We start from the raw sequence: 21,153 nt of genomic DNA on the forward strand, positions 1-21,153 counted from the left end.
GATTTTTACCGATACCGCTACTAGGCGGTAACCCATACCGGCGGTAAATTTCGAAAAATTTCGCCCGAATTTAAAATTTTCAAAAATATTTGAAATAAAAAAGGAAAAAATATGGTAAGAAAGTAGAGATGACATACATCATTCTAATATAGAACATGTTCAAATATTTGACTGTTTGGGCACTCAAAAAAAATAAAAAACTTTCGGACCGGTGGTCCCGAGCGGTATTCGGCGTTTTCCGAGCGGAAATCGCCGCGTTTGGACCGGAAACCACTGCATTGTGAGTATTTCTTGATTTTACATTGATTTTTAGATGTTTGTTGTGTAGCTATATTCAAAAACATGTGTTCATATTAGCTATATGGATCCATTTGTTCATGGTAGTTGGATGTTAATTTGTTCATTTTAGCTATATGTATATGTGTGTGTTCATATTTTAAATATGTACATATATTTTCATTTGTTCATTTGTTCATTTGGACCGGAAACCACTACTATATATTATATATATTGACGATGATGGTTTGTGAGGACTATGGTTGTGATGATTTGCATGGACTATTGTTGTGATGATCTATATGGACTATGGATGTGAATTTCTATTTTTATGGATATGAACTTCTATTCTATGTATGTGTAAATGTTATATAATTGTTTGATATATACTATCAGTAATGATATTTACAAAATTACAGTGAAATGCTGCCAAAATTTTTAATTTTCCAAAGTCATACGGTGTTTACCGGTTAAAAACGACGGTTACCGGTCGGTAAACATCGATTACCGGTCGGTAAACAACGGTTACCGGTTTTTTGAATTTGAATTGTCATTTCGAGCGGTTTCTAGCGGTTTTCGGCGATTTACCGCCGGTTTACCGATACCGCTAGTTGGCGAAAATCGCTTTACCGTCGGTAAGGTGAACCCTGGCAAGCAGTAGCTGTAGCCTGTAGTAGCGTGGCAAGCAGCAGCAGGCAGCAGCAGCCCGGCGACGTGGCGAGCAGCAGCGCAGCCGCCGGCCAGCAGCAGCAGCGACGCGGCGCGACCCTTTTTTTTTGTTTCGTGACGGAGGGAATACTGTCGGATCTAAAACTAGCGGTGATTGTTTGGACTATCACCGTCGGGTTTAAAACCGGCGGTGATGACTCCGTTAATCACCAACGAGTTAAATCCAACGCCCTCAAAATCGGCGGTGATAGCCATTTTCAACCAACGGTGGTAGAGTATGCTGGAGTAGTGGGACCCCGTTTTTGGTGAAATCAAAGAAAAACAAGACAAAATCCAAGACGTGTAAGACCCTCTTTTGTAAGAGTGCACTCCAGATACTCATATCTCTCGTGATTTTGTTAATCTATAAATATTATCATTAATTATCAAAAGCTCAAATTAGAGATCTAGATACTTTCAGGTGCGATGAAGTCATGACAAATAGCGTTGGATCCAAGCCGCGCCATGTTATTGGCTGTAGATGGATGATATTATGGTTGATGAATTTAGACGATGTGGCCCGGTACCTGCCCGAGAATTGTCTGCTAGATTCGCCAGGTAGATATTTATATATAGCTCTGTTTGGTTCCGTCTACACTATTTTTTGCTAGAAAAAATCTTCTATGCATTGGCTACTAAATAAAGTCTATTTGCAAAACTTAAGATGGGTGCAATTTTTCACGACGAATCTAGTGACGGTAATTAATCGATAATTGACTATAGTGATGCTACAGTAACCATCCTCTAATCACACGATTAAAAGTCTTATTAGATTCTTCAAGATTCCTAGCGCGGCAGTTCTGGAATTGGTGAATCCGGCCAGGCACGGTGAATCCCAACTGTGGCGCCGCTCTGCCCCAACGCGGGGCCCTCAGAACGCCGCCCCGCCGCGATGCACGACCCTTGGGGTGCCGGCTCGATGCCCGCTGCGCTGCCGCGACCCGACGCCGTGGCCGTGAAGGGGGGAACGGGACGCTGCCCACGGCGGAGGTCTTGGAGACAACGAGGGCGGGCACGACAGCGGCTTCGGGACGATGCTGATGGAGTCGCTGAATCGGCTACCTCTACTCCTGTACGATGCCTCCCTCCGTCCGCCCCTCTCGCGGATTCCTAACTCCCCGACCACCCCGTCACCGTCGACAGGTATGCACGCGCGAGATCCCAGCGCCCTCCTGCCTGAATCCCGTGCGGCTGCCCGCCCGCCGTTCTGATTTGGTTGTGGCTTCAGGGACAACAGGAACAAGGTGACGGTGTGCGCTGATTCATTGAGGAACAATTGCTTCTAGGGGAGGACATGCCGCTACTACCACACACCCCCGCATATCCAGAAGTATGAACCGACTAACCTCCCATTATTGTTTGATTCGATTGGTTTATTGCTGCATATGTTTCGGTTGTGCAAGTCTGGTACTCTATCTCGCTCCATGGTTACAAGCACGATTGGTTACAAGTCTGGTACTCTATCTCCCGGCCATCTCCCATCTCCGCTCGGGCGTGGGCGCGTGGCGAGGCGGAGGCGCGACGGCACCGAGCTCCTCTCTGCTCTCTGCTGTCCTAGGCCATGGAGGTCGTGGCGGTGGTGTGGCCAGGCCCTGCGCTCGCAGCCGGCCATGGCGGCAGCCCAACCGCGCGGCGGCGACGCCGTGCTCCTCCCCGTGGTCCAGGGCCGGCTCGAGGCGGCGGCGGAGGCGGAGGCCCACGCGACTTCAGAGGAGGAACGTGGCGCTGCACAACGCTTCTCTGATGTGTACTCTCTATACATTATTACTGACACTTCAATATTATTTCAGTTGCTGAGTTGAAGAATAAGGTCGAAATGATTCCAATGGCTACAAGAGATAGGAGAGGAGGTGGCAAGCAGCATGGGTAGCTTCATGAAGATGATGAGGTTGGTGCTTGGAGACGGATTCGGCACTCATGGTGAAACTGATGAATTTCTCCATCCTTGTCCAAATTACATCTTGATTACAAGTTTCTGGGTCTTTGCTATTTTCCTCCAGGCGACTTCACTATTTTAGATGCGAAGAACATAGAGGGGCCATGGACGTGATGTTCATTTGCACAGGTACTTGTTTGTAGTTCTTTATATGGCTTGAATTCTGCATTATGGTAAGGTTAATGGCACAAGCACGTAGGATGTAATCTAATTAGTGACAATCATTTATGCAAGTGTCCTGTCAGCATTAATAGACACTACTACAAAAACAACCTTTTATCCCGGTTCCAAATCCCCCTTTCATCCCGGTTTTGGAACCGGGACAATGAAGCCGGGACAAAAGGCCCGGACCCTTTAGTCCCGGGTGAAATAACCGGGACTAAAGGCCATGTGTAACGTAAAAAAATATTCTGTGCAACCCAAAACTCGAACTCGAGATGTCTTGCTTCGCGTGTAATTTCTTTACCACCCCACCTACACACCACATGTGACTTTAGAATGAATGCATTCCTGTTAAACTAACACGTGAAGGACCCTTTTGTCCAAGTTGGAGCCACCAACCGGGACAAAAGACCCCTTTTGTCCGGGTTGCTTTTGTCCCGATTGGAGCCACCAACCGGGACAAAAGGGGGGTCCTTTTGACCCGGTTGGTATTACCACCCGGGACTAAATGTACAGAGCCTTTTGTCCCGGTTGGAGCCACCAACCGGGACAAAAGGGGGTCCTTTTGTCCAACCCCTTTTGTCCCGGTTGGAGCCTCCAACCGGGACAAAAGACACCTGTCCCCTCGCTGGCCTGGCTAGCCGTTGGACCCGAGACAAAAACCACCTATTGTCCCGGGTCCAAAAGTAACCGGGACAAATGGCCTGAAACAAAGGCCCATTCTGTAGTAGTGAGACCATGTCTTATCTACTATAAATTAGTTTCTGCTTTAAACTTTTGTAAAATTTGAATTGAGTTTACTGGCAGCCTCTTGAGTCGGCTAAGATAAAATAAAACAAGGAACCAACAGTCAGTAGATACAGTCCGGATGATGGATTCATGGACTTCAAGAAGCATTTCTTGTACATATATATCTCTGGTGATGATTACTCGATATACATATATATGATTTGAGGCTTCTTTGATCTGAATGACTAAAGTCAGCTTTTGAGATATGATGGTTGTGTTTAACGAAATTAGGTAGGCAAATGCTCTACATCAGCATACTTAAGATACCTCCTTTTAAATAAGCTAATGTGTGAAAAAACAGTCACTATAATTGTCGTAGTGTGCAAACCCACAGCCGGGTGACGTAGTGCACCCGCCTAAGCCCAGAGGGTGAGTACTCGGGGGTTAGCTAAGGTTAGTTCGATCTCGCTGGAGGAACACGATGAACACCGCAGGTTTAGAGTGGTTCGGGCCGCCGGAGCATAATACCCTACGTCCACTGTGTGTTGTATTGCTTGTGTTCCCATAGTCTCGAGAGAGTCTGAGAGAGTGTGAGAGAGTGTGTGAGAGTGTGTGAGCTTTTTTGTATGCAGCGAGCGCCTCCCTTTTATATCTCAAGGGAGGCGCGTACATGGCCATTGGGTCTCCGACATGTGGGCCCAATCGATGTAGTATAAAATAACATACTGTTCATATATTATGGCGTTGCAGACGAAGGAGATCTCATCCCTGAATTTCCTTTCTCTGCCCGCGGGAATCCTCCGTCCAGCATATCCACGCCATGTCTTGTCGAAACGGCGCCAGGGTGTAGCTTGCGGCGTTGCCTGCAGCGTAGCTGAACGGGCCATGTAGCTTGCGGCGTATGCGGTATGATGGAAAAGTGCTATGCCGTCGTATCCATTTAATGCGGCAAACGGGCTCTGCGCGGATGCGGTGCAGGCGGCTGCACTGTGTACCTCGGTAACCTGCGGTCTACAGCGAGGCCTGACAAAGACTGCCCCGCGTGCCGCGGCGGCAGGGCACACCTCAAACACCCGCATTGAATGCGGTGGGTGGGCGAGTCTTCCAGTGGAAGACCCGCGCCCGCGCCCGTGCTTGCGGAACACGTGGCGACTCCGGACCCTCCCCGGCGGTATGTTGGTTCTACGCGCGTGGGAGGTCCGGATGGACGCGGGAGGTCCCGGACAAGTATGGGGGGTCCGAGCCCTCGGCTGTTGGCTCGGAGCTTCCCCTCCTCAAGGACGCGTGGCATCTCCGGACCCGTCCCAGAGCGGGGAGCGGGTCCGGGGCCGTTGGCCCGGTGAGGTAAGAGCCTGACCCGTGGGGCCTGGCTGCTCCGCCCCTTATGGTGTAGTTACGAATGACTACGCGAGTCCTGCCTTGCTGCAGTAGGAATGGGTATCCCTGCTACAGGGTACCGACAGTGGCCCCCGGGCCCACCTCGGGAGAGGTGACGAACCTGCAGGTGGGACCACTACTGTGATTTGGTTCTACATAACTTGAAGCCTCTAGCGTTAGGCTATGCATACTGCAGGAGTCTTGACCGGCTTTGACCATCCATCGGGTTTTTCTTTGCCTCATCACATCGCAACGGCTTACTGACTCGTGGTCCCCACGCATAGTGGTACACCTAGTCACGCGAGCGACACTCGACATTGTTGTGGCCGGAGTAAACATTATATTTACCACCAGTGCAGTTCCCCGAAAAGCCTGGTCATGCCAGCGCTTTATGCGCGCACGTCAGCTCAGCTTCCGCCTCGCTTCGCGCGCGGGCGACGGTTTGGATCCCGCCTTTTCACACCTTTGTTTGCTACCCGCCCTCCCTGACAGGCGGGCCTGGGCCCCCTTGTCATGGACCGGGCGGCTAACACCAGGCGTGAGTGTCGCTTGGCTTGCAGCGACGGTTTCGGGGCGCGCTGGTTGGGTCAGGCTTCATAAAGGGACGAACCGCATACCGCGGTTACTTTTCCGCATTCGCCTTCTTCCTTCCAACCTTTGCGCCCCTTTGCCTTCGAGCCTCCTCGCCCCCTGCTCTTCTGCACAGATTGCTCCTCGCCTCCATAGCAAGATGGCGTCCCTCATTCGCAACCGTCGTTTCCAGACCGATGAGGAGCTGAACACGGTGCGCCGCCTGCTAGGGTGGAGTCCACAGGAGACTGCCTGGGGGATTCGAGCAGGCTCGGTTCCCCTCGGCGATCTGCGTGCCGGGGAATTTGTGCAGTTCATCTCGCACATTTCCACCGGCTTGGGGCTGCCGATCTCCTCATTCTTTCTGCTGCTGCTGGAAGATTTCGGCCTCCAGCTTCAACATCTCACGCCGCACTCCATCCTCCTGACGGCCATCTTCGTCCACCTGTGCAAGATGTTCGTGGGGGTGCGGCCCTGCGTCATCCTCTTCCGCCACTTCTTCGTCCTGGTGAAGTCCGGGAAGGGCAAATACGAAGTCGGGGCGTACTACTTCCAGACGAGGAGCGACTTGCGAACGCCCTACATCCCCGGACTCACTGGCGGGAAGTGGGAGGATTGGCGCAAGGAGTGGGTGATCGCCACCACCGAAGCCAACGAGCGCCTCGTCATGCCGACCGGGGGACCCGCCTCCGACCGCCAGTCCTGGAGGGCCAAGCCGTCCCTGCCGTCGGAGTTTGACTCCGTGCTGAGCAAGATTAGGGCGCTGGCGGAGGGCGGCCTCACCTCGCTGCACGTGCTCGGAGACTTCCTGAAGCGCCGGATCGCCCCTCTGAAGAAGCGGTCGCGTCCTGCCTGGAGCTTCACCGGGCCTCAAGACTGCAGCAGGACCCACCGCGGGGAGGACAGTGATCTGACCTAGGAAGCCCTGGAGGTCTTGGTGCGGGCGGTGACGGGAGTGATCTTCATCTCGGAGCACCTGATCCTTCCTCAGGGTGTCATCCCCCTCTGCGAGGACTCAAGCCTGAGGACTGCGGTGATGGCCACACTGCCGACCCTCGACGACGGTGGGCTGGCACCCCGCCAGACTGGAGGCGACCCGGACCGTGGGATCCGGATCCCTGGTGCGTCCGGGGAACAGGCCGTGCCGGGCGCCGTGGGGTCCGGCCCTTCTGCCAAGGGGAAGCAGGCCGTGGCTGGTAGCGTCGCCACGAGCGGTCCCAGCCAGGCCCGGAGCGTCGTCGGGGGAAGCGGGCCGGCGCGTCGTCGGGGGAAGCGGGCCAGCGCAGGTTGCACCGCGGCGACGGGACCCCAGTTATGGAGCCCGCCACGAAGCGTCAGAGGTCCGCTGAAGAAGCGGGCCAGGGTAGCTCCCGGACCCCCGGCTCTCGCGGGACCCCTGGAGTAGCCCCGCCGCCGCCACCACCGCCGGGAGATGTCTCCCCCCGTCAGCAACAGCAGCAGCAGCCACGGGTTGCGCCTCCGTCGCCGCCACGGGAGCAGCACCGCAGCGGCAGCAGCAGCAGCAGAAGCAGTCGCCTAGCCTCCGTGGGCGCTGGAGACCTGGCGTTTCGGGGTAAGTGCTCTTCCGTTCACTCCCTTATTCTCAGCGCTTCGCTTTTTGCTGAAGGCTTCTTCTCTTTGTTTGCCAGGGCCTCTCGCCCAGGCAGCTCTTCCACCGCCGCTGGCTCGTCAGCAGGGGTCCAGGCGACCGGGGCCTCGGCGGCAACGGCGGGAGCGACGGCGGATGCGAGGAGCTCGGGTGCGGCGGCTTCCGCTAACCCGAAGGTGCCCAGGGCGGCGGCGGCTGATGCGCCAACACTAGGCGCAGCAACGCCCAATGCGGCGGCGACGGATACGCCAGTGCCAGGCGCAGCCACACCCGACGCGGTGGCCCCCGAGGTCCCGGCTACGGCGGCAGTCGCGCCGACACCGGGCTTGGCTACGGCGAGCGTAGCGGCAACGGGCACGGCAACAGCGAGCACAGCGGCAGCGGGCGCGGCAACAGCGAGCACCTCGGTTCCTGAGGTCCCGACGTCTGTGCCGGACATCCCCTCCCCCAGCTCCCAACCAGCAGCAGAGGAAGAGCTGGAGGAGGTCTCTGGTAGGCAGCTCCTGCTGGGTCCCCCGGAGGAGGATGCGGTTCCCCTCCCCCAGGTGCTGGTCCGAGTCCGGCGGACGATTGAAGAGGCGACCTCTACCGCTGAGGCGGCATTCCGACGGGAGTGGGCTGCTCTAGAGTGCGAGCACCAGCGCCTCGGCGACTAGCATGTCCGCCTGGAGGTGCACACGAAGACCGAAGCCTCCCGTGCCGCCGCCGCCCGGTCCGAACTCAAGGCCGACCTTGAGTCCTACCGAGCCAATCTTCGGAAGGTGTTCGACCGGGAGTTTGCAATGGCGAGTCGGGAAAAGGCCTTAGCGTTGTGGGAGGAGGCCATTGCCAAGGAGGAGGCCAGCCTCGCGGCCCAGCGGTCCGAGTTCGAGTCCCACAGCCAGGGACTCGAGGTCCGCAAGCTGGAGCTCGACAAGCTCTCCGAGTCTCTGCACCAATGGCACCAGGAGCTGCAGGAGACCGCCAGCAAGCAGGCTGTTGCGGAGATGGAGCTTGAGGAGGATAGGAAGTCCCTTGCAAAGAGGGAATCCCACGCCACCAACATGGAGCTCCAGCTTGCGCGCCAGCGCGAGGCCCTCAAGTCCCTGAAGGAGTCGGCGGCGAAGAAGGAGGCCAAACTCGAGGAGAGGACCCGCCAGGTGGAGGCGGTCCAGGCAGCACTTGAAGCTCGGGTGCAGGAGGCGGTCCAGGAGGCGGTCTGGAAGCTGCAGGAGGACCAGCTCAGGGGGGCCCAGCGAATCGTCGACTGGGCGAGCGAAGCGAGCTCAGCACTGGTGCCACTTGGGATGAGTCCAATCCAAGTGGCAGAGCCGCCAGCTTCGATTGCTGACGTCCTCCCCGTGCTGAACTCTGCTTCAGACAGACTCCGACATCTGGAGCTGATCCTTGCTGGGCAGCTTGAAGCCGAGGGCCGCGAGCTGATCCGGATGGTGGCGGAGCACATTCTGACCTGCCTCCGGAGCCACGACCCAGCCATCTCGCTAGCCCCCGTGGTCGATGGTCCAGTGGCGGAGACGGAGGCATCTGCTCTAGAAAGCGTGCGGGACGTCGTTGACTTCGTCGCTGCTTACTTCAAGCGGGAGCCTGCAGATCTCTGAGCTGGACCATCACAACAGGCGATCTTTTGTTTTTGGTGTTATGTAAAAACATTGTACTTGTTGAAACTCTAATAGAAGAAAATTTCAACTTAGCTGTTTGTCAGTTGTTCTGGTTTGCGGTATGCAGCACCACAGCGCCCTGGCCCCCTGGTAGATAGGTTCAGTTGGTAGGACCTATCTGCCATCCGAGCCGCAGAAGACACTCTAGACCCCCATATGAGGTTGAGCAAGCGTCCTTGGGCATAGGTGTAGCATAAATTGCAAGTCGAACGAGCGACTTATTCCCTGTATAGCAGAAAAAACTACAGAGAGGAAAATCAAACTCGCTTGTATGGTAGTAATGATACTGTAACTTAGCTGTTTGACGCATGCAGAATCGATCCTTGGTGTCTGGCTCAAAGCGAACGCTCCGGCCCCCCTGGGAGACAGGTTCAGTTGTTTTGAGTCTGTCTACCACTGAGACTGGACCTCGATCTGCAGGAAGCCTTAAAGCGGATGCTGGGACCCCCTGGTAGGTAGGCTCAATGTTTTGAGGCCAGCTACCACCAGTCAAGGCCTAACCTGCTTACCACTCAAAGCCAAAGCTTAGTAGCAGGCCCGCGGGACTTATTCTGGACCGGCCCCCAAGCTAGTACGAGGTCCGGGCTCCGGATACGCAGGTCCAGGCAGCTCAATGCTTGTTATAGAGTGGTGGAGTGTGTAGGTTTAGGGTACGGAACCAGGATAAGGCGCTACACAGAGCTCCGGACCACTCCAGGAAACAAACACGACTTTACCGGACCTGGCTCCGACGTTCCAGACCCCTCCGTAGCCATGGGTGAGGTCATTCTGTCGTACTCGATCCTTTGAGATATGGTGCTGGACCTGCCGTGTAGGACTTAGGAAGCCACCCTTTGTGCTAGAACGAAGTCCGGGCCCCTAATTACCCAGCTCCGAGTACTAGAGCACTCGTTACCGGGTGGTGGAGTGTGTAGGCTTTGGGTACGGAACCGGCTAACCGGCTATACAGGACTCCAGACCACCCCAGGAAACAAGCACCCGCTCTCTAGAGCAGGTCCCTAGGGGTCCGGACCCCTCTCCAGTAGCAAGGGGGTCCGCACCTGTACGGCAGTAAAGCAACTCAATACAGATCTTAGTTGTAGCGACAAGAGTGGAAGTCCGCGCGGGGGTTAGAAATGTAAAAACTCGAGAATTGAAATGCAAAATAAGATTTTGACACAAAGACAGAACTGGGGGCAAATCTTTCCTTTGCAACTTGATATACATGGCTTGCGCGATGGATGCCAGAGGCCGGGTTTATGAGGGCGGACCTCTACCGCTCTGGGCCGCACATTCTGCTAGCCGATGGTATGATGGATGCCAGAGACCAAGTTTACGAGGACGGACCCCACCGCTCTGGGCCGCACGCTAATTCTATCTTATTACAAAGGAAAAATTCATTTCCCTGCTCTGTCTAAGTGTAAAACTTACGTAGATGCTCTATATTCCATGGGTTGGGTAGAGGCACCCCATCTTCTGTGGCAAGGCGAACGCATCCGGGCCGGCATACTTCTGTAACCTTGAAGGGCCCCTCCCAGCTAGGGGAAAGTTTGTGGAGCCCTGCTCGGTTCAGAATCCGCCTCAGGACGAGGTCGCCAGCCCGGAGCTCCCTACTGTGCACGAACCGTTGATGATAGCGCCTGAGCGCCTGGTTGTAGCGTGCATTTCGGATTGCTGCTCGCCACCTTCGCTCATCAACAAAGTCCACATCATCACGCCGCAGTTGTTCCTGCATGGATTCGTCAAAAGCCTGGACCTGTGGTGAGCCCAGGTGAATTTCCGGGGGAAGGCATGCTTCAGCCCCGTAGACCAGGAAGAATGGAGTCTCCCCGGTGGCTCGGCTGGGTGTGGTCCGGTTGCCCCATAGTACGCACGGAAGCTCATCTACCCATTTGGCACCATGCTTTTTCAAGCAGTTATAGGTGCGGGTCTTGAGTCCCCTGAGGATCTCTGCATTCGCTCTCTCGACCTGTCCATTGCTGCGGGGATGTGCCACGGACGCAAAGCATAGCTGGATGCCGATGTCCTCACAGTACTCTTGGAAGAGTCTACTTTTGAATTGGGTCTCGTTGTCCGCGATGATGCGGTTTGGGACGCCGAATCTGCACACAATGGACTTGAGGAATGCGACTGCTGATTTTTTGGTGATGTTCACCATAGGGGTAACCTCCGGCCATTTTGTGAATTTGTCAATGGCGACGTAGAGGAACCGGTATCCGCCGAAGGCCCGGGGGAACGGCCCCAGGATATCCACGCCCTATACGGCGAATGGCCATGAGGGCAGGATCATTTGAAGAGCTTGAGCCGGTGTGTGTATTTGCTTTGCATGGAACTGGCATGCTTTGCAGGACTTTACCATCTCAGCCGCATCCTGGAGTGCTGTCGGCCAGTAGAAGCCATGCCGAAAGGCCTTACCAACAAGCGTGCGAGATGAGGAATAATTTCCACACTCGCCTCCATGGATCTCCGCGAGCAACTCGCGGCCCTCTTCCTGGGAAATGCACCGCATGAGGATACCATTGGTGCCACGCCGGTAGAGATCCCCTTCTACCACCGCGTAGCGTTTAGCCAATCGTACTATGTGCTTAGCAGACGCATCATCATCAGGAAGGATATTGTCTTTCAGGTAGTCCCGAATCTCAGAGATCCATGCATCGGGAGCTCCCTTAGCAGGTGGGAGTCGCTCTATGAGGTCTCTAGGATCCTCGACAGAGCACACAACCCAGGGCGGGCACCACAGGTGGAATGCCGCCGGGACCGCTAGCTTCGAGATGCTAACTTGATCCCCTTCACCCAGTTCGGCAGGCTGGGCGGTAGGTCTCAGCAACCGTCTTTCAAAGACGCCCTCAGGCACGGATGCCCAGGTAGATGCTCTCGCAGAGAGATCATCTGCTGCTGAGTTGAATTTCCGGGGAACATGTTGCAGTGCCAAGGCGTCGAAGTCCTTCTCGAGCTTCCTCACGTGGATGAGGTATGCCGCGAGCTGGGGATTGTTGCAGCTGCAATCCCCTCGGACCTGCTTGATGATTAGCTGAGAATCTCCCTTCACCAGAAGCTACCGGACCCCCAGAGACAGGGCTTGTGTCAAACCAAAGATTAGAGCTTCGTACTCCGCCATGTTGTTGGTGGCCTTGAACTCAAGGTGCACCATATACTTCAGCTGATCTCCGTTTGGGTCGATGAGGACCACACCAGCTCCAGCCCAGTGCTTGCGGACGGACCCGTCGAAGAAGAGTGTCTAGTGGGGCTCGGTGAATACTGGTGTCCTGACTTCCGGCTCCGGGGGTCCGGCGCTGAGGTCTGGACCCCCAGAATTGCTTGGGGAAGGAGTCCATTCCGCTATGAAATCAGCCAGGATTTGGCTTTTGACTGCATGGCAGGGCTGGAAGTCCAGCTGGAACTCAGCCAACTCTGCTGCCCACTTGGCGATGTTGCCCGTGGCACTGGAGTTGTGCAAGATCGCTCTTAACGGGTAAGAGGTCACTATGACAACTCTGTGTGCCTGAAAGTAGTGGCGCAGTTTCCTGGACGCAATAAGTATAGCATAGATAAGCTTATGCGTCTCAAGATACCTGGCCTTTGCCTCATGGAGGAATTCGCTGACGTAGTAGACCGGCTTCTGGATGGTCCGGACGCCGGCGACCGGGTTCGGCTCGCCCTTATCCACCACGTCAGATCCTTAGGCCCCAGTGGTCCTGGGTTCCCACTGGGACGAGGCTCCTCCGAACCCCCTTGTCCGGGGTCCGGACCTTCAGACAGAGGAGTGGCTGCCGGACCCCCATGTCCGGGGTCCGGCTCACCACCCTTGGCCGGAGGGACCCTGGTGTCCCCCTGGCGAGCTTGCTCCATCCTCTCGGCGACCAGCACCATGCTGACCGCCTCTGCAGACGCAGCAAGATACAAAAACAATGTCTCACCTGGCTCTGGAGCCACCAATACTGGCAGTGAGGTGAGGTGCTGCTTCAGTTCCTGGAAGGCTTGTTCAGCCTCTTCAGTCCAAGAGAATGGACCGGACCTCCTCAATAGCTTGAAGAAGGGGGGGGGGCTCTCAGCCAGCCTCGAAATGAAGCGGCTAAGAGCAGCCAGAGATCCAGTAAGCTTCTGGACATCCTTGATGCAGCTGGGAGGCCTCATCGCTTCGATCGCCTTGATCTTGGCTGGGTTTGTCTCGATGCCTCGATGTGAGACCAGGAAACCCAGCAGCTTCCCTGTCGAGACGCCGAAAATGCACTTCTTGGGATTCAGCTTTGTGCGCGTGGCGCGCAGTCGGTCGAAGACGAGAGACATGTCCTCAACTAGTGTTGTCCCTACCTTAGTCTTGACCACAATGTCATCAACATACACCTCAACAATATCCCTAATTAGATTACAGAAGGTTTTGTTCATAGCTCATACAAACGTGGGTAAGGCATTTCGTAGACCATATGGTATGACAATATAGCAATAAAGTCCATCCACTGTTATAAAAGCAGTATGCTTCCTATCCTCTGTAGACATCTGAATCTGGTGGAAACCAGAGTATGCATCTAGGAAAGACAAAAGATCACACCCGGAGGTGGAGTCCACGATCTGATCGATATGTGGAAGAGGATAGGGATCTCTAGGACATGCCTTGTTGAGGTTGGTGTAGTCGATGCACATCCAAAGCTTCCCGTTGGCCTTTGGGACGACGACTAGGTTGGCCAACCACTCGGGGTGGTGGACGTCCTCAATGAAGCCAGCGTGAAGCAGCTTGCGGACTTCTTCACGGATGAAGTTCTACCGCTCCACGGACTGCTTCCGAGGCTTCTGGCGCACCGGCGTGGCATCGGGTTAGATCCTCAGATTGTGCTCGATCACTTCCCTGGGGATCCCGGGCATCTGTGACGGTTCCCAGGCGAACACGTCCACATTTGCCCGGAGGAAAGTGATGAGCGCGTCTTCCTATTTCTCCTCCAGGTTTCCCGCGATGCGGGTGGTCCTGGAGGAGTCAGCTCCAATCTGCACGGTCTTCACCAGAACATTGTCCGGATCAGACGGCTGAACCTTAGGTGCCTTTGCAGGCGCCCTGCCTTGCGAGGTGGATGGATCCTCCTCAGAACGTACCGCCTCTGCCGCCAGAGCATGCAGTCTCTCAACTGCAGCGACGGCAGTGGTGCGGTCACCCCACACGGTGAGAACACCGGCAGGGGAAGGCATCTTCAGGACCAAATACCCGTAATGGGCAATGGCCATGAAGCGGTAGAGTGCCGGCCGGCCAATGATGGCATTGAACCGTTCACCTCCACAACATCGAACTGGACGCTCTCTATTCGGAAGTTTTCCTCGGTCCCGAACGTGACCGGCAGAGTGATGCTCCCCAGAGGGAACACCGGATGTGGGCCCACTCCGGAGAATGGTTGAGAGGGCGTCAGCTTGTACTCCGGGATCTGCAGCTGCTTGAACGCTGCATAGCTGATGACGTTGAGGCCAGCCCCACCGTCTATCAGCACGTGATAGAGCCTGATGTTGGCTATGACAGGGGCGGTGACTAGAGGTAGCACACCAGCCCCGGCCATGTTCTCCGGGCAGTCAGATGGCCCGAAAGAGATGGTGGTGTTCGTCCACCTGTGGTGCGGCGCCGCCTTCGGGACCCCCGGCTTCACCGAAAGGACCTCTCGGCGAAGGGTCTTCACGTCCCGCCGGGAGACAAGCTCGCAGCTTCCACCGTACATTACGTACAGCTTCTTGCAGTGCTCCTCGTTATTGGAGTCGGAGTTGTCGTGGCGGTAAACGCCCTTCAGCTCCCGAGCGGGGGATTGGTACCCCAGCTCCTTCTCCCAGGCAGCGGTCTCGCTGTCGGAGGTTTTCTCCTTGCCAGACCACTGGCGAGGAGGGGATGAGCCGTCCTTGGAGGCCTGCTCACGCCGCCCACTGACCTGCTTCGCGAGTTTCTGGATCTCGCGGCAGTCAGCGGCGCTGTGGCGAGCGGTGGGATGCACTGGGCAAGAACCTCCGCTGCCACCTTGCGGGCGCGGGCGTTTGCCATGCGCATTCTGGCCCCCAGCCGCAGCCGCAGCAGCTGGTGCCGCTGCTGCAGCGACTGGACCGCTGGGATGTGGCTCCCCGCGACTCCGGTTCTTGTTCTTCTTTTTCTTGACACCGCCCTGGGCAGTAGCCCCGGAGCCACCAGCCTTGGCGTCTCCGTCTTGGGGGGCTGAGTGCCATGCGCGGCCCTCAGTGGCCCTGGCACACTTGTCAGCCAGGGAGAAAAGCGTGGTAACGCTTTCCACCTCGTGCGTCGCCAGCTTCTCGAGCATCTTCTCATCACGTACCCCCTGACGGAAAGCAGTGATAATAGATGCATCAGAGATACGAGAAATGGTACCCCGTACCTTGGTGAAGCGCGAGATGAATGCCCGGAGCGTCTCTCCGGGTTTCTGCCTCACGGCGTGGAGGTGAGCCTCCACACCATGTTGCTGGTACGCGCTGGCGAAGTTCGCTGTGAACCTCGCACAGAGCTCCTCCCAGGACTGAATCGTCCCAGGAGTGAGTTTCATGAGCCAAGTCCGGGCTGGTCCAGTCAAGGCTACATGAAAGTAGCTCGCCATGACGGCATCGTTACCACCAGCTGCTGTGATGGCGGTAACGTACACCTGCAGGAATTCCGACGGGTTAGTGGTACCGTCGTACTTCTCCGGCAGGTGCGGGTGGAACTTGGACGGCCATGCCACCGCGCGGAGGTGATCCTCCAGCGCAGCGCAGCCCACCCCAGCCACCGGGGTGACCGCCTGTATCCGGGCGTTCTCCGGAGGCTTGGGTGCCGCTGCATCCAAGTCGGCGTTGAGGTTGCGGCCCTCAATGTTGAGGCGACGTTCTCGCGCCCTTTCTACAGAGATGCGGGCATCCTCACCCGCACGCCTGCGGTAGAGCTCTGCCCGCAGGTCTTCTGTTCGTGCACCCCTCACGGTAGGGGAGCGCACGGACGCTGATGCACCGCCCTGGCGCCGGTGGTAGGGTACCACCGCATTGCCAGGCGGAGGTCGTTGTCCAGTCCTTGCAGAACTGGGGGAAGCCTGAGGCAGATGGAGGAGACGGTCAACGTCGTCCCGCCACTGCCTCAGGGCGTCTGGCGAGGCTGCAGCAGCCGGAGGGTTGCGAAGCAACTCCCTAGCTGCCGCCAGTGCTCCGCCGCTCGCAGCTTGTGAGGGGGAATTTGACGGGCGCCCTGACTCTTGCCGTCGTGCAGCGCGCGCCGCCGCTGACGGTGGCTGCTCCGCGGGCACGGTTGCCCCTGGAGCAAGAAGGCGAGAGGCGTGTGGCGCGGATGACGCCACACCCTCCGTCATCTTCACGTCGTCGTGGTGGTGGGAGTGCTCAGCCACCCGAACCATGGAGACGAGCAAGAGATGAACTAAAACCAGCTAAATGGCCCCTACCTGGCGTGCCAAATGTCGTGGTGTGTAAACCCACAGTCGGGTGGCGTAGTGCACCCGCTTAAGACTAGAGGGTGAGTACTCGGGGGTTAGCTAGGGTTAGTTCGGTCTCGCTGGAGGAACACGATGAACATCGCATGTTTAGAGTGGTTCGGGCCGCCGGAGCGTAATACCCTACGTCCACTGTGTGTTGTTTGATTGTGTTCCCTTAGTCTCGAGAGAGTCTAAGAGAGTGTGAGAGAGTGTGTGAGCTTTTTTGTGTGCAGCGAGCGCCTCCCTTTTATATCTCAAGGGAGGCGCGTACATGGCCGTTGGGACTCCGACAGGTGGGCCCAATCGATGTAGTATAAAATAACATACTGTTCATAAATTATGGCGTTGCAGGCGAAGGAGATCTCATCCCTGGATTTCCTTGCTGTGCCCGCGGGAATCCTCCGTCCAGCATATCCACGCCCTGTCTTGTCGAAACGACGCTAGGGTGTAGCTTGCGGCGTTGCCTGCAGCGTAGCTGAACGGGCCGTGTAGCTTGCGGCGTAGGCGGTATGATGGAAAAGTGTCGTGCTGTCGTATCCATTTAATGCGGCAGACGGGCTCTGCGTGGATGCGGCGCAGGCGGCTGCACTGTGTACCTCGGTAACTTGCGGTCTACAGCGAGGCCTGACAAAGACTGCCCCGCGTGCCGCGGCGGCAGGGCACGCCTCAAACACCCGCATTGAATGCGGTGGGTGGGCGAGTCTTCCAGTGGAAGACCCGCGCCCGTGCCTGCGGAACACGTGGCGACTCCGGACCCCCCCGGCGGTATGTTGGTTCTACGCGCGTGGGAGGTCCGGATGGACGCGGGAGGTCCCGGACTCCTATGGGGGGTCCGCGCCCTCGGCTGTTGGCTCGGAGCTTCCCCTCCTCAAGGACACGTGGCGTCTCCGGACCCGTCCCAGAGCGGGGAGCGGGTCCGGGGCCGTTGACCCGGTGAGGTAAGAGCCTGACCCGTGGGGCCCGGCTGCTCCGCCCCTTATGGCGTAGTTACGGATGACTACGCGAGTCCTGCTTTGCTGCAGTAGGAGTGGGTATCCCTGCTACAGGGTACCGACAATAATGATGATGTTGGTACTGTTTTCGATCCATCTCATTGCTTGATGAAGCTAGCAGTTTGTCATTTTACAAGCAAACAGGTTTTGCTGACTGCCTTTTATACCAAAATACTGATAAAGAACATTAAAAAGGGGAAAGAAAAAATTTACTAACTACTGCACTATTTTTCTTATCTATGTTTAGTCTTTCTTTAGAGATAAAGGTAACTGGAACCAAAGATGAGTTAAAGAAAACCGAATCGCCTTTGTTCTTGTTATTAGCTACTTGTTGATTACCTATTTACCTGATTTTCACTTTGTTATGTGCAACCTCACATTTGATATTTTTGCTTTACTAATATTGTATAAAATGTATGGAAGGATAACGGATATTGCAACAACCAAGAGAGGGTTAGTTCCTGTAATTTGGACTTTCGTAGATGTAGGTTCATTGGTATTTCATATAGTAGATAGAATTCACATGGTTAGATGCAGGTTCAGTTAATGCTGCAGGCATCATTAACCTTCCTGCTGCAGGCTGCCCCTCTCTCCCTCACCAGAGACATCTCCTAGGTCTCAATTTAGATTAAATGATTCATATTGCTAAAGATGCATGACTACTCACATGTGTTACCTTCGTAGTACATTTATACTATGGTTCCAACCATAATTTTGCAGCATTTTGATTTGCCAGCAGGCTAGACCATGGGTGGAGCGCGTGCTCAAGGAGCACCTACACATCTGAATGAAAGAATGCACGCACACTGTGGCGGTGGTGGTGCCATTTATCACAATAGATGACATATGGTTACTATATTTTGGATTGTTGTTCTTTAGATTAATCAGCACCGTACCCTTATAAAAATGGTATCCTTCAGACTTGTCGAACTTGAAGTCATGCCAACATGTCGTTGATGGAGAAAACCAAGGACACCAAACTATCACAATGATGAAGGTGACATGGTTGTCTTTGCATGGTTGCGGGTGTCAATTTTAATTATGCTTTGCTGGACTTTTTCAAAAACAAGCTCCCTACAAGCACGAGTCTGTAAAGGTATTTCCTTCTTTAGCAGCTGGAGTATCTTCCATTTCTGTTTCAAAGCAAGATGATTTAGTTTATTCCATCTCTCTTCCTTTGCTAATTCGAATTAAATTCTTTTATACATGCTTGCTAAATATGTTTGTTTAAACAAAATGTGTTTCCTGTCTAGATCCTTTTAATGGTTAACATTATTCAATCAAAATGTAATTCAACGATGCATCTTATAACAGCACTGTAGAAGGAGCTTCAGATGTAGGTTAGTCAATATTATTAACTTTGTCAGTATAGTCATTCTGCATAACTTGGAAGGATCACCTTCTTGTAAATAACCAAATAGTTCTATATATGTCATATAGATGCTATCAAGATTCCCAATTTATGCTCGCTGACTTTATTTGCATGAATAGGTAAGATCGTGCCAAGCTTTATACTCCATTATTGTTTATTGACACAATTGGCGGATGCATGGTTACAACAGAATGGTACCGGGTTTCCTTTTCTGTCTTTTGTATCAAATATTGATGCCGCTATGACTATGCATGTGTAGTCATATAATGAAAAGTTGATCTAGCTGGTAAAAGAGAATTAGTATGATGAAAAACATTATTTTGTTTGGTCATGCTAGATGGGTTGGGTTGACTGTGCTTCAATCTGTTAAAAGTTCCCTGAATATATGTGAATGGTTTCAGTTAAGTCATCGTTGTTATTCCCTGCTGATACCTCAGGGTTGTTTCTGTTGTCACCCGGATCGCCTCACCATGAAGGTATATATGTAACAGCAAAGTTTCTGTATCGATGTGCTCACTCTGTTTGTCTGAAAAATAACAATGCTGGTTGCATAAAATGGAGCAGTGCAAACACAGCATCTCATGTATAGCTAATGTTGCTGTAAATTTCATGTCCTAGAGGGCTCTTGGGCTTCCTACTATTCTGGATGCATACTATGCATGGCAAATGATGATCAAGGTCTGTCCACATGCCAACGGGTACTCTCAAGGTTTGTAAGGTGGCTGAAGAACGTCAAGGTGAGGACCTGAACATCATGCCTTAGATGTTGCAAGCTTGAGGAGGACATTTGTTTTCTGTGGTTCTCTCTCTCTCTCTTTAGTGAGAGTTCTCTCTCTTTCTTTATAATCCTCTTTCTTGCACAGTACTGAACAATATAAATTTTCTTTTTGTTATTCAGTTCAAGAGAGTATTTCCTTTTGTACAAGATAATAATTTATTTGACCTCAGTTTATCGTTTTCTTGCCAAAAAATCATTTGCAGAAACCTATCACAATTTACTACTATTTTTTTGGATCAGCTTTGTACCCTGTGATCTGATCCCGTTGCTTCTTAGAAAGGCAAACTGTGCTACTATTTGTGTGATTTTTTTTCCCCTTGTATACCAGACTGAAGGTGAAGATGAGAGCCAAGCCTAAAGGTCACCCTTCTCTGGCTTTCAGCTCTCTAGGCTTGTCAGCTTCACAGCTCTTGATGCATGAAAACAATGGCAGCTTCACAGCGGATTATAGGCTATTAGTCTGTTTGGAAATATTTATGCGAACACTTAAAAATCAGAATGCATATACTCCTGTTTTCTGAAAATGTGTAGGTTAGTGGAGTGAGATATTTTTCTGAATCTTTAATTTGTCAAATTCTTTATTTGTGACCTCTACATTGGTACATCCATATTCATACTAGGTCAAGACACAGACCTATTTTTCGCAATATAATATGATGAAAGTACATCATTTTAAACATGCTACTACTCTAAAAAAAACTATATGCTCCTCTGTGAGAAAAATGAGGTGGAGTTTGAGCTGTATAAGGGTCCTATATATATTGCCACAACAATTATACAAGGTGGTATTTTTGTTCCACATTGGAAAAAGATTAAGTTCATGTTTAAAATATTCATGCTTCCAACTAAATACAAGCACTCGAACAATTTCAGCTATTTGTAATTCTTTTATACATTAAAATAAGTTGTATCACTAAGTTTATTATATTAAAATTTTATTGAATATCATGTACCGCACCGCGGCACGGCCAACTTACTAGTTACAATAACGAAGGGAGGAGGACGAGGACAAGAGGCGGGTGGATAGCTCGGCTGGCTAATTCGCTGCCAAAGTTCAGAACTGGAGTGCCGGGTTCGAATCCTACATGGAGTCGGATCCACCGGCAGACGTACTACCATGGATAAGCCTCTAGGCTCTAAAAAGAAGGACGGCAAGCTAATTGTGCAGGGTGCGTGCGACAACAAGTCCAGCAACGGAACGCGAACAACGTCGATGAACAAACGGCACAGATAGAAGGTTGTTACTAGCTAGCATGCACGGGACCTGGGCCCACCGGCCTGCTAATGATTAACCAGCAGGCAGCCTTCGTTTGGGTATGCGGCAAAGATTCCCTCACTTCCGCTGCCCGAATATCCGAACGTAAACCTTTTTAGTATATGACACCATTAACTTTTACCATTCATTTAATATTTTATCATTTCTATAAATATTTATAGAGATCATAAATTTACAAGTCAATGTTAAAGTATATTTGATGGACATTACACACTGCTACAGAATATATCTTTGATTTTCAACTTTTGCTCAGGTCATTGTTAGCCCTGACACTAATGATGGCATTAGTCCCAGATCCAAAGAC

At 53.3% G+C, this 21,153-nt stretch overlaps 1 long non-coding RNA gene across 6 annotated transcripts; it reads left to right on the forward strand.

Moving 5' to 3' along the window:
* Nucleotides 1–1,803: 1,803 nt before the first annotated feature.
* Nucleotides 1,804–20,261, forward strand: LOC120639821. Of its 6 annotated transcripts, none has more exons than XR_005661683.1 (8): nt 1,804–2,127; nt 2,213–2,314; nt 2,775–2,872; nt 2,985–3,049; nt 18,160–18,519; nt 18,915–19,271; nt 19,414–19,532; nt 19,902–20,261. It is a non-coding gene; the product is annotated as an uncharacterized LOC120639821 (long non-coding RNA). The 6 variants fall into 6 exon arrangements; XR_005661681.1 differs by lacking the exon at nt 19,902–20,261 and having other exon boundaries at nt 18,160–18,272; nt 18,344–18,519; nt 19,414–19,749; XR_005661682.1 differs by lacking the exon at nt 19,902–20,261 and having other exon boundaries at nt 18,163–18,272; nt 18,344–18,519; nt 19,414–19,749.
* The last annotated feature ends 892 nt before the right edge of the window (nt 20,262–21,153 follow it).

Source organism: Panicum virgatum, chromosome 7K, assembly GCF_016808335.1.
Source record: "Panicum virgatum strain AP13 chromosome 7K, P.virgatum_v5, whole genome shotgun sequence".
NCBI lineage: Eukaryota > Viridiplantae > Streptophyta > Magnoliopsida > Poales > Poaceae > Panicum > Panicum virgatum.